This window comes from Leishmania donovani, chromosome 8 (assembly GCF_000227135.1).
Source record: "Leishmania donovani BPK282A1 complete genome, chromosome 8".
NCBI classification, from domain to species: Eukaryota; Euglenozoa; class Kinetoplastea; order Trypanosomatida; family Trypanosomatidae; genus Leishmania; species Leishmania donovani.
Genome location: NC_018235.1, coordinates 402,704 through 413,762, shown reverse-complemented (window position 1 = coordinate 413,762; position 11,059 = coordinate 402,704). Strand labels below are relative to the sequence as shown.

Below are 11,059 nucleotides of genomic sequence, written 5' to 3'. Positions count from 1 at the left end.
CTGCGTGGCTTGCGGAGAATGGCCCCATCGCGATTGCGGTTGACGCCAGCTCCTTCATGTCTTACCAGAGCGGCGTGCTGACCAGCTGCGCTGGCGATGCACTGAACCACGGCGTGCTGCTCGTCGGGTACAACAAGACCGGTGAGGTTCCGTACTGGGTGATCAAGAACTCGTGGGGTGAGGACTGGGGCGAGAAGGGCTACGTGCGCGTGGCCATGGGGAGGAACGCGTGCCTGCTCAGTGAATACCCCTCCTCCGCGCATGTGCCGCAGAGTCTCACCCCTGGCTCGACGGCGAGCGGGAATTCTTGTGAGGCATGCTGGACAGTGATGCTGCACCGCATCCTGAGCGTTGTAAAACCGAATGGCTGGTTATTGGGAAGACGGCCGAGTGCACGGTGGAGAGAAGACGGGGCGCGGGGTGGGCAGTGAAGGATTTTTCTCTACGTGAATGCTTACTTGTTGCGCTATTATGGCACCGGCGGCGAGACCGGCTCCCTGTGTCGTGACGTGATGAATGAGGAGAGCGGTGAGGGTCGCGTAGTGTGGGGACACTGAGGTGTGCACGCGTCTCTGGTGAATAATGTGCTGGCTAATAGAGAGGTGAGGTGAGCTGTGCGGAGGTGCAATTGGGAGGACCGGGTGGCATGGTGGCAGTCAAGGCGGAGGACGAAATTGTGTGCATCCGCACTAGTGCATCCTCGCCGTGTGATTCGTCTCATGCTCGGGCTCTTGCTGGATTCGCTGTTACCGTGTCCTCAGGGTGTGGGAAGCGTGCTCCGTTTAGCTGCCGCTGCTGCACCACGGCCGCCCGCACAGGTTTCCCCCGCTTTTCACTCTGTATCATGTTGCCCTGGCCCTGTGGTGGATGGGGAGGGGGTGCGTGACGGCCCTGTGATCATGATCCGCACACACCGACACACGTATTCCTGCAGGCATACAAAACGTTAAGAAACAAAAGGCGGTGTATCCCAGTCAACGTAAATCGTAACACTGTCTTGTCTTTCGCTCTATTCTCTCTTATTTTTTATTTTAAATTTTTATTTTGCGTCAATCACCCTCTCATCATCATCCCCTCTCTCCCTTTCTCCCTCACACACATACACACATGTTCAGGCACGAAGGCAGGCAATCAGGCGCTTGAGAGCACAAGTGAGGGGGCAGCGATAAGCCGAAGCGGATGACGAAACTCCACGGAGTGAGTATCGTTTCCCGTGCTTCATACCGAAACAAAAAGAAACCGGCAGCATCTCTTCTAAAAAACGGTACCACGCTCAAGCCACTGCGGGTGACATCAGTGCTCTTTCTCTCTGCGTGTTTGCTTGTGTGTGTGCTCTCAACCCTTTCTTATTTTTGTGTATCTCCTGTGGCGCTCGCGATTCTCGCATGAGGGGTGGGGGCGGGGACTGTACGTCTGTGTGTGTGTGCAAGCGATGCGCCTGATGGTGATGGGCTTGTTGTGGATCTGTCGTTAGCGTTTTCTTATTCTCTCTTCTGCCGCGTTTCTCTGCGGTGCGCAGCAGCCTCGTCTGCCGATGCGCCTGAGCGCGTGGAGGAGGACGAGCGTATTCTATCAACCTCCCCCAAAGAAAAAAACATGAAAGGCCGAGCTGTCCCGGAAGGATACGTATAGCAACCGTGGAACTACAAGAGCCCTCCACACCTCCCTTCTGTGAAGCAGCAACAGTAGAGGGGAGGAAGAGGAGCGAAGCACAAGCCACACCAGGAAAACTTGGGGGGGGGGAGAAGGGAGAACATTACGTGCGTGTGTGTGTGTGTGTTTGTTGGGCTCTTCACGCCTCTCTCTCGTTCGCTCTTTGCTGTTGCTGGTTGACGCCCACTCGTGCCGCCCTCCTCCTCCTCTTCCTCCGTTGACGCGTCTTGTTTGCTTTTCCGCTGCTTATGCACGCACCTCCCCCCCCCGTGTAGGTGTACAGATGTTGTTGGGCGAGTGCTCATCGTGTTCACGCACATGCGTTTAGTGGAGGGGTGAGGAGAGGCGGGAGGTGAGGGATGGCAAAAGAGGAGTCGTCGGAGAAGCATCGCCGAGCGAGGAGAAAATCAACGCCGCGGCGAAGCTCTCTCCTTTCTCCTGTCGATGATTCAACACGACGACATGCGAGAGCCACTTGCGGAGGGAGTGGAGGATGAGGGAGGAGAGCAGCAGCAACAGGGGCGCCAGCTCAAGGACGCGGCGGCGCACATTGGCCGATAACCATGCTCAAAGGCGCGGCATAGCGGAGTGGGTCGACACCCAGTGCGCACAGCCGCCGATATCCTTCTTCTCCTAAACCACTTACCCCATTCGATGACATGTGAAGTCATGGTTGAAGTGCCCGAAAGAAAAAAAGGAGATTAAGGCGAGCCTCGTCTGAGGATGGGCGATGAACGCAGCGATCCCCACCTCGCTTATGGGCGAGGGTAAGGTGGGGGGGGAGGGTGGCGCCACTGTTCGAAGAGTATGAGAGGCGGCGATTGTAATGGACACGAACAAGACTCCACAATGAGAAAGTGTCTGTGTGCAGCACCCTTCCCCCTCCTCTGTTTCTCTATGCCGTCTCCCCACTCACCCGTGTCCTCTCTCTCACACGCATGTGTGCATCTACGAAATCCGCAAAGAAGGATACCGTTCAACAGCGAGATCCATCGGATCATAGTGCGGTCAGCCATCTGCGCGCCTCCCTCTTCCCTGCCTGCCCCTTCAGTTCACCACCATCATCGTCATCATCCGGAAGTGTTTACGGCCGCCTCTTTATTGCACACCTCCTCGCCTTTTCTTCGTCCTCCATCAGGAAGAAGAAGTCCAAAGAAACAGAAGAGAAGGGAGGGCAGCGCTGCCCCGGCCCACGACGCTGCTGTCATCGATGCTTTCTTGTGTGTGTGTCTCTTGTTTTCCATGCTCTGTCACCGCCGTTCTGCAGGCCCAGGTCATGCGCTCCGTTGCCCCTTATGGACCTCTCTTTTCACAACTACCACATCCGCAATCCTAGTAGCACATCCCCCATCTTCGACACCGTTGTCGCTGCCCTTAGCATCTTCGTCGAACGCCAAGTCGGCTAGGCCCCCGCCTACCCTTCTGCCTGATATCAGCGGCAGTACCTTAGCGTGTTCACGTCGGCATTATCGATCGTCATCTCTGACAACCTCGCAGCCGCTTTTTAGCCCTGACGGCAGCGGCGCTGCATCAGGAACCCCACTGGCAGGCTTTCGGCGCGTTGGAACTCCAGCCATGCCACAGGATAGCGTGGAGGTGCCGTGCAGCACGCAGCTGACCATCGGCGATGTGGTCATTCCGGTGCCAGACTACGCGGTGCACCCCGAGCGAGTGGTCTGGGCCTCCCCCGGCGTCGACCACACCGCGCCGTACCTTCAATCGATGGCTGCGGTCGACTCGCAGGCGGGAGCCATGAACCCCACCGGCGGCTTACCCTCCTTGAACGACGGTGCGTTGGCGGAGGAGAACATATTCTTCACGCTGCAGGACCCGCTCACGCGGAGCTACCTCCGCTGGATCGCGCAGAAGGAGCAGCTGGGCCAGGACATGTGCCTCATCGGTGACCCCGGCCCCGCCATGCGCTGGCTGGTGATGCTTTACAGTCACCTCACTCGCCGCGAGATCCGAGTCGTTTACCTAAACAGCGACATCACCGAGAGCGATCTGAAACAGCGTCGCGAGATTCGGAACGGCAACCTCGTCTACGACGACCAAAGCGCTGTCTCGGCTGCCGTGGAGGGCCAGCTGCTGGTGCTGGAGGGTTTGACGCGGGTGGAGCGCAATGTGCTGCCCGTGATCAACAACCTGCTTGAAAACCGTGAGATGCACCTCGACAACGGCTCCGCTCTCATTCACCCGGCGCGCTACGACTCGCTACTGCAGAAGCTCTACGAGTCGAAGCTCCAGCAGAGGGGCTACCAGCCGCACAGCACAAGCGATGGTGTGCCAAGCGCCGAACTGATTGCTGAGGCGAAGCGTGAGCTGGCTCAGATGGGCCTGGTGCGCGTTTCTGAGAAGTTCCGCGTGATTGGCATTACGGTGCCGGTGCCACCGTACGAAGGCAACCCGCTCGATCCTCCGCTGCGCTCGCGCTTCCAGTGCCTGTACGTCCGCACGCCGATGCCAGTGGTGACGCCATCGTCGTCTGTGGTGAGCGCTTTGGTGGCGAGCGCGGCTGGCGAGAGCGGCAACAACCACAAGCATGCGAAGAAAGTGGCAGAGCTGGAGGAGCGGCAGTCGACCCGCTTCGCGCAGGTGGTGCAGCTGCGCGCGGCCATCGCCGCCATCAACGACTCCACGCGCGATTTCGAGCTAAGCAAGCCAAGCAAGAAGAATTCTGCCTCAGTGGCGCCGGCGCGTGGCCGTGGTAGAAGCCCGTACGCCCCCATTCACTATAGCGGCGGCATGGAGGAGCAGCTCTCCAGGGTTGGCGCTGACGCCGCCACGAATGAGGATGACGGGGACAGCGTCAGCGGCAGCGGCGTTGCTGTGGCGGGCAGTCCTCTGCAGACTTTAGGCAGCTGGGCCCTCGCCACCATTGCCCAACAGCTCGCCATCTTCCCTGATATACCGGTGGGTGAGGCTGTCATGCGGGGCTTTCCATGGCCCTACTACGCCCGCCAACTCACTCGCAGCGGCGCAGGTGGCGCGACGACGGGGTACGCGAACGTCGAGGAGTACCACCGCCGACTGGCGCAGTACGCAGAGGTGCTTCAGCATTGCCACGTGTATCCACCTTTGCTGCTGGCAGCTGATCTCACGACCAGCAACGCGCGTGCTCATCGTTCCAGCAGTGAGAATAGTAGACTAAATACCCTGCACTGCCCCCAAGTGCGCGAGCCACCCTTCAAGAGGTCGCGTGCGAGTGAAAGGCTGCGCGCTCTAGTGCAAGGGCAAGACGTGGAGTCAGCGGATGACGAGCCCCGCGGCGCAGCGGCAGCGCGTGCCTACGTTCGCTCGGCCCAGCTCGTATCGGCTGCCGTGACGGTCGCTAGCGTTCCATTGACGGTGCAGCAGACTTGCAACTATATCCTCCAGTACCGGAACGTTACATCCACCACGGCGTTCTCCGGCGTGCCGGTTGTGGTGGCAGAGGCGGTGGTGGCGACTGCTGCGCACAGCGCTGCACATCCTGGCCACTCGGGGACGTACCTCCTGAAGGTCTTCATGGGAGCTCAGGCGCTCTTCTCACGCGGGCCTTTCCACGCGAGTGGAAATGCTGGGTGGGACGTCGCGGAGCACCTCAGCACTACCGCTGCGCCCTCCACGGTCTTTACAACAGAGCACTACCACGTCCTGCAGACGATGCTGCAGGTGCACGCCAGCCGACAACACATCTGTCTGCTCGGCCCCACCGGCTGCGGCAAGACAGCCATGGTGCGCGCGTTTGGGCGGCTGCTGGGGTACGGACTTGCGTCGACGATGCACCTGTACGCGGACATGACGCACAGGGACCTTTTCCAGCAGCGCATGACGGACCCCAAGACGGGCAACACGACGTGGCAGGACTCACTACTGCTGCACGCCGCCATCTACGGCGAGCTGGTTGTGCTGGATGGCATGGAGAAGCTGCCGAGCGGGATGCTATCATCCTTACAGCAGATCCTCGTGGACCAGAGCGCCGTGCTGGCTGACGGCACAATCTTGAAGTCGCCGATGGAGTATAACCTGCTAAAGGAGAGGCTCACCGAGCGCGACCCGAGTACCGGAGCGGTGGTGTGGCAACCGACGGATGCGGACATGCGGGAGCGGAAGATCTTCCCGGTGCACCCGTGCTTTCGAGTGGTGGCAACGGCACGTCCGCCACTACCCGCCAGCGGCGGGGCGGCCGGAAGCCGAGGTGCGCGGGACTTCTTCATCACACAAGACCTCACAACGCTGTTCCGCATGGTGGCGATGCCGGACGCCGGCGAGGACGCGCTAGGACCGGTGCTGCGGCAAGTCGCACAGGCAGAGGCACGGCTGCTGCAGGCGGAGGCGTGGCGGAAGCAAGAGGCACCGGCGGCGACCCAGCAGCGCATCGAGGCTGTTGTGGGCCAACTTATCCAGTTGCGCAACGAGCTGGAGGAGCTTCACAGCACAGACGGCAAGATGCCGCAGCTCAGCCTCCGGCAGCTGCGCCAGCTCGTCCGCTCTGCTGTGCGTTACCCATCACGCATCGAGGAGAATGTGCGCAACACGCTGTTGCTGCCCCTGATGACAGGCGTCGCCGCTACCAAGGTGCGGCACGCGCTGGAGACCTGCGGGCTGGCACAGCCGAGCGTCCGTACGGCGACGGGACGCGGTGACGCAACGTCAGCATCACCGACTGCGGAGGGCGAAGTTCTTGTGGCTGCAGATGACGCCTTCCGCACCGGCGGCGAGACTTCCATGAGCTCGAGTCGACTTTGGAACGTGAATGGCGAGCCTGTGCTGCTGCTTTCTCGCGCGTACACACAGGCAGAGCTGGCCCTGGTGCCGTACGTCACCGGATTCCATGCGAATCGAGTGCACGAGTCGATCCTGGCTTGGCTGGCGAAGCAGTACGCCATGGGCAGTAATATCCTCCTCATCGGCAACCAGGGTGTGGGGAAGAACAAGGTGGTGGACGCCTTTCTTTCGCGCCTCGGCATCCCGCGGCACTACATCCAGCTGCACCGTGACACGACCGTGGGCAGCTTGACGATTAACCCCACGGTAGAGGCCGGCAAGGTCGTCTGGGAGGACTCGCCACTGGTGAAGGCGGTCCAGCGAGGTCACTGCCTTGTGGTGGACGAGATCGACAAGGCGCCAGTCGAGGTGGTGCAGGTGCTAAAGGGCCTTATCGAGGACCGCGAGATGCGGCTCGGTGACGGGAGGCAGATCTGCGACCCGGCGATGGAACCTCACGCAACAGCGGCAGCAGCAGGGGTGGCAGGGACGACGCAGCGCATCGCCATTCACCCGGACTTTCGCATTATCGTGTTGGCCAACCCGCCAGGCTTTCCGTTTCACGGCAACGACTTCTTCCGCGAGTGTGGCGACCTTTTCGCCGCATACGTGATGGGCAACCCGGACGCGGAGTCGCAGCTGCGTGTCTTGACTGCCTACGCGCCAACCCTGCCGCGGTCGTTACTCGAGCGCCTTGTTCTGGTCTTTCTCGAGCTGCAGAGCGCCTTCACGCAAGGGAACCTGACCTACCCCTTCTCGCTCCGCGAACTGATCGCGGTGGTGAAGCACATGTCACGCTATCCGCAAGACGGAGTTTACGAGGCACTCAACAACGTCTTCAACTTCGACGCCCGTGACGAGAACACGCTGCGGGTGGTGCGGCAGGTGCTCGCCAACTACCTCCAACCAATGATTCAACAAGGTGGCCTGCAGCGGCTCAAGCCGTACAAGGCAGCGCAGCCAACACCCCTGCTGCCCTTTAAGGAGCTGGTGACGCTACCCATGACAGCGATGACCGCGACGTCGACGGCGGCGGATGCGGCGTACTTTGCCGCTCTTGTCTGCCTCCCGGCAGAGGTGACGCTCAGCGAGCACCGCTTCCTGTCACGCATTGTGGAGGCAGAAGAGGAGGTGGCGGCGGCGCGGCCACAGGGCGGTCGCGGGAGCGGCACAACGGTAACGCTGTGGAACACAACGTATCCCACAGAGTCGTTTTTCCCTGCCTCGCCAGCGACGTCCTCTGCCGACGCCGCCTCATCCGCCGCAGAGGCCTTCACGGAATGGGCAAGCCATTTTACCCTGCCATTCGTGAACCCCAGCACCGACACGGTTGTTGCCATGACCTCTGTGACGGCTGTTGGCGGCGCCGATGCGGAAATGGAGGCGGTGACAATGCCGCTGCTCTCGGTCTTGCTGCTTCGCCGCACGTCCGGAAAGGACGGCAGCGGCGGCACGAGTAAATCATCGCCCGGTGCAGCAGCGCTGCGGTTGATTGTCGCGACCGTGCGCTTGCCGCCTTCCTCTATAGAGACTCGTTACTTGGTCGCCGACAAGGCGGAAGAACTGGCGACGCTCTGGCCGGTGGGCCACGTGCGGTTTGCGGACGTGACCTCGCCGTACGCCACGGAGCTAGCGACCGCGGCTGCACACCCGTTTTCGCTCTTCCGATTCACTGGTTTCACCTTGTCTGCACAGGCGCTTCCTTGGAGCACCGGTGACGGCGAGGCGGGTGACACCGTGGGGCAGCAGCAGCACCGCCGTATCTGGCCGCCGTCGCTGGCGACCTGGTCGCAGACGGCGGGTGCGCGGAGGTCTCTGCTGCGCAAGAACGACGGTGCTGGATTGGCCGCCGGGCGCGCTCCGCAGGGTGTTGTGCTGTTGTCCTCTAACAAGACAGGCTGCACGGCGCTGATTGACGTGCTGGCGGGTGCTGCCTCGGACTTGTACATGACGCGCATGGGCATCGCAGAAGGAGAAATGACAGCAGTGAGCAATACACCCGGCGCATTAACCACCACGTCTCTCGGACCTGTGCTGCCGCTTCACCTAGACCGGTGCTTGAACGCTGCATCGGCGCCGCCAGCGGCGCAGGCAAGTGTCCGTGTGCTTGACGTGAGTCCCCGCCACGGTGTCATCTGCTTTGCCGCCGCCTCGTCTACCATGAGGGAGCTTCTTTTTGTCGTCCAAGGGCGAGTCGTGAGGGTGAGCTTCCCACATCCGGTGGTGTCGCTTCGGTTCGTGGGCAGTCGATTGGCGATGGTGGAGATGGAGGCTGCTGCTGTCGGTGATGTCCGTGAGACATCGCAACGAAGGGCACATCGCCGCGCTGGCGTTGTGAAGGTTTCGGTGGCAGCCGACGGCAGCGCTCATGCGACGATGCTGCCTCTCTCGCCGGATACGCAATGTCTGGAGCTCGTGGAGGCCCCCGCGGATGCTGCAGGTGATGATGGGCCCACGGAGTACCTCTCTGCAAGCGACCGGAGCAGCGCGTCACATGATGTCCTTGTCCCAGCAGACTTGAAGGGGTCGGTGTGGCGCATCGCTGCTGCTGCTGATGGGTCTTCGGCGAGCACACCGCCACCCGCCGATGGAGCCTCCGAGATCAGCGAGGACGACCCAGCCGGTCGCAACATCGTCTACGCTCGCGTCGAGGGCACCGCAGAGAGCGGGCTGCAGCTGCGCTACTATAAGAGTAAGACCGGCTCTGCCGCCGCGAGCGCCGCCCTGCCCGCCTTCACCACCCTTGTTGACGACGCACGCCATCAGCTTCTCCATATCCACCCTGACGGCCAAACGGTCTCCGCGATCGACACGCAACACGCCACACAGCGCACGTTTGCCCGCGCCCCTGGGGCGACAGTCCAGGCGGCTTCCGCGTCGCCTTCTGCTGCTGCAGCCGCAGAGAACCGCTGGTCCCTTGACAGCCGCAGCGGCACTGTCTACGCATGGCAGTCGACGTCGCAGCAGCTCTCCGTTGCCGATGTGGATGGGGAGCGCGTGCGGCAGCGTTACTCAGAATGGTCGTCACTCCTCACCGGCAACGCGGCGACTGTCGGCGACGCTGCCACTGTCGAGGAGGGCGAGGAGGACGTGAAGGACTTCAAGATGAAGTACAGCACGCCGCGCAAGCAGCCCTCCGGCACCTTGAAGCACGGCGAGATCGACGACAAGGAGCACCACGGCGGCAACACGTGGGCCGGCGGCACTGGGGGCACAGACACTGCGGGGCTTGGAGGGATTATCGGGCCCTACCGTCTCGACAAGGGCAACCCTGTGCATCAGGTGTCGCCCGAGGAGAAGCGCAAGGTTCCGAAACACCTGATGGAAGAGGCGCGGCGGATGGGCCGCAAGGCGCTCAAGGAACGCCTGCAGTCGATTGGCATGTCCGAAGAGGAGTACGAGCAGTACAAAGGCCTGCAGGAGCGCGTGCAGCCGGCGGTAGCGCAGCTGCGGACGCTCTTGATGGGGCTGAAGGCTTCCGAGGGCGAGCGGGTGTGGATTACAGGGCAGACGGACGGCGTGTGGGACGACAAGAAGCTTGTCGAGGGGATCGTTGGCGAAAAGAACGTATACAAGCGCCGCGCCGACTCGAAGGAGACGAACCCGTTTCAGCAGCAGCACAAGAAGCGGCTGGTCTTTGTGCTAGACGTGAGTGCGAGCATGTACCGCTTCAACAGCATGGATCAGCGCTTGACGAAGCTGCTCGAGACGACTATCATGATCATGGAGGCCTTTGCCGGGTTCGAGTCGAAGCTGGACTACGCCATGATTGGCCACAACGGCGACAGCGACAACATCCCTCTCGTTAACTTCGGCGCCCCACCGGCGAACCAAAAGGAGCGCATGATCATCTGTCAGAAGATGTTGGCTTACGCGCAGTACTGCTGGTCCGGCGACAACACCGTCGATGCGATGCGGCGCAGTATTGAGCTGGTGACGGAGGAGAAGGGCGACTCGTACTTTGTGTTTGTGATCAGCGACGCGAACCTGCGCCAGTACGGCATCACGCCGCGCGAGCTGACGGCGATCATCCAGAGTAAGCCGGAGGTGAAGATGTTCTGCATCTTTATCGCCACGCTTGGGGCGCAGGCGTCGCACCTGCAGCAGCAGCTACCGGCGGGACATGGGTATGAGTGCATGCGAACCGATGTGCTGCCGCAGGTCCTGCGTCAGATCTTCATCTCCGCGAACTTATTCTGAGCCGAGCAGGGCCGAAGTCGGATGTGCCACGCGGCAGCCCCACAAGCGAGATGAGTGTGCCTTTTGCTCTATGCGAGTCTTCGCCGATGTGTGCATGTGTGTGTGTGTGTGTAAGATGCCGGTGACGCGGACGGCCTTCTTTCTATGTCTTGTTCTAAATGATGCCCGACCCCCCCCCCCTCCCCCCCTCTCCCCTTCCCCCAATACGCGCGCGCACTGGACACGGAGACGTCGGGAGCGACAGACATCGATGCATGCTGGCGTGCACGCTCTCAGATACGTTCAAGGCAGCGCGACTGCCACGGTGGTGGTGGTGGTGGTGGGGACAGGCAGGAGCGGGCTACCGTGTGACCGTATGCCACCAGGGTTCTTCAACTTACAGGCTTCATCTCGGTGCCGATGGCCCTCAGCACTGCACCGCCATGCCGCTGTCTTTGTCCTTGATGTCCACTTCACC

The 11,059-nt window shown here is 61.4% G+C and overlaps 1 pseudogene, besides 1 other annotated feature; it reads left to right on the top strand.

The window, feature by feature from the left end:
• Window positions 1-3,228: 3,228 nt before the first annotated feature.
• Window positions 3,229-10,602, top strand: LDBPK_080940 (annotated as a pseudogene).
• Window positions 3,229-10,602: a sequence feature.
• Window positions 10,603-11,059: the final 457 nt, after the last annotated feature.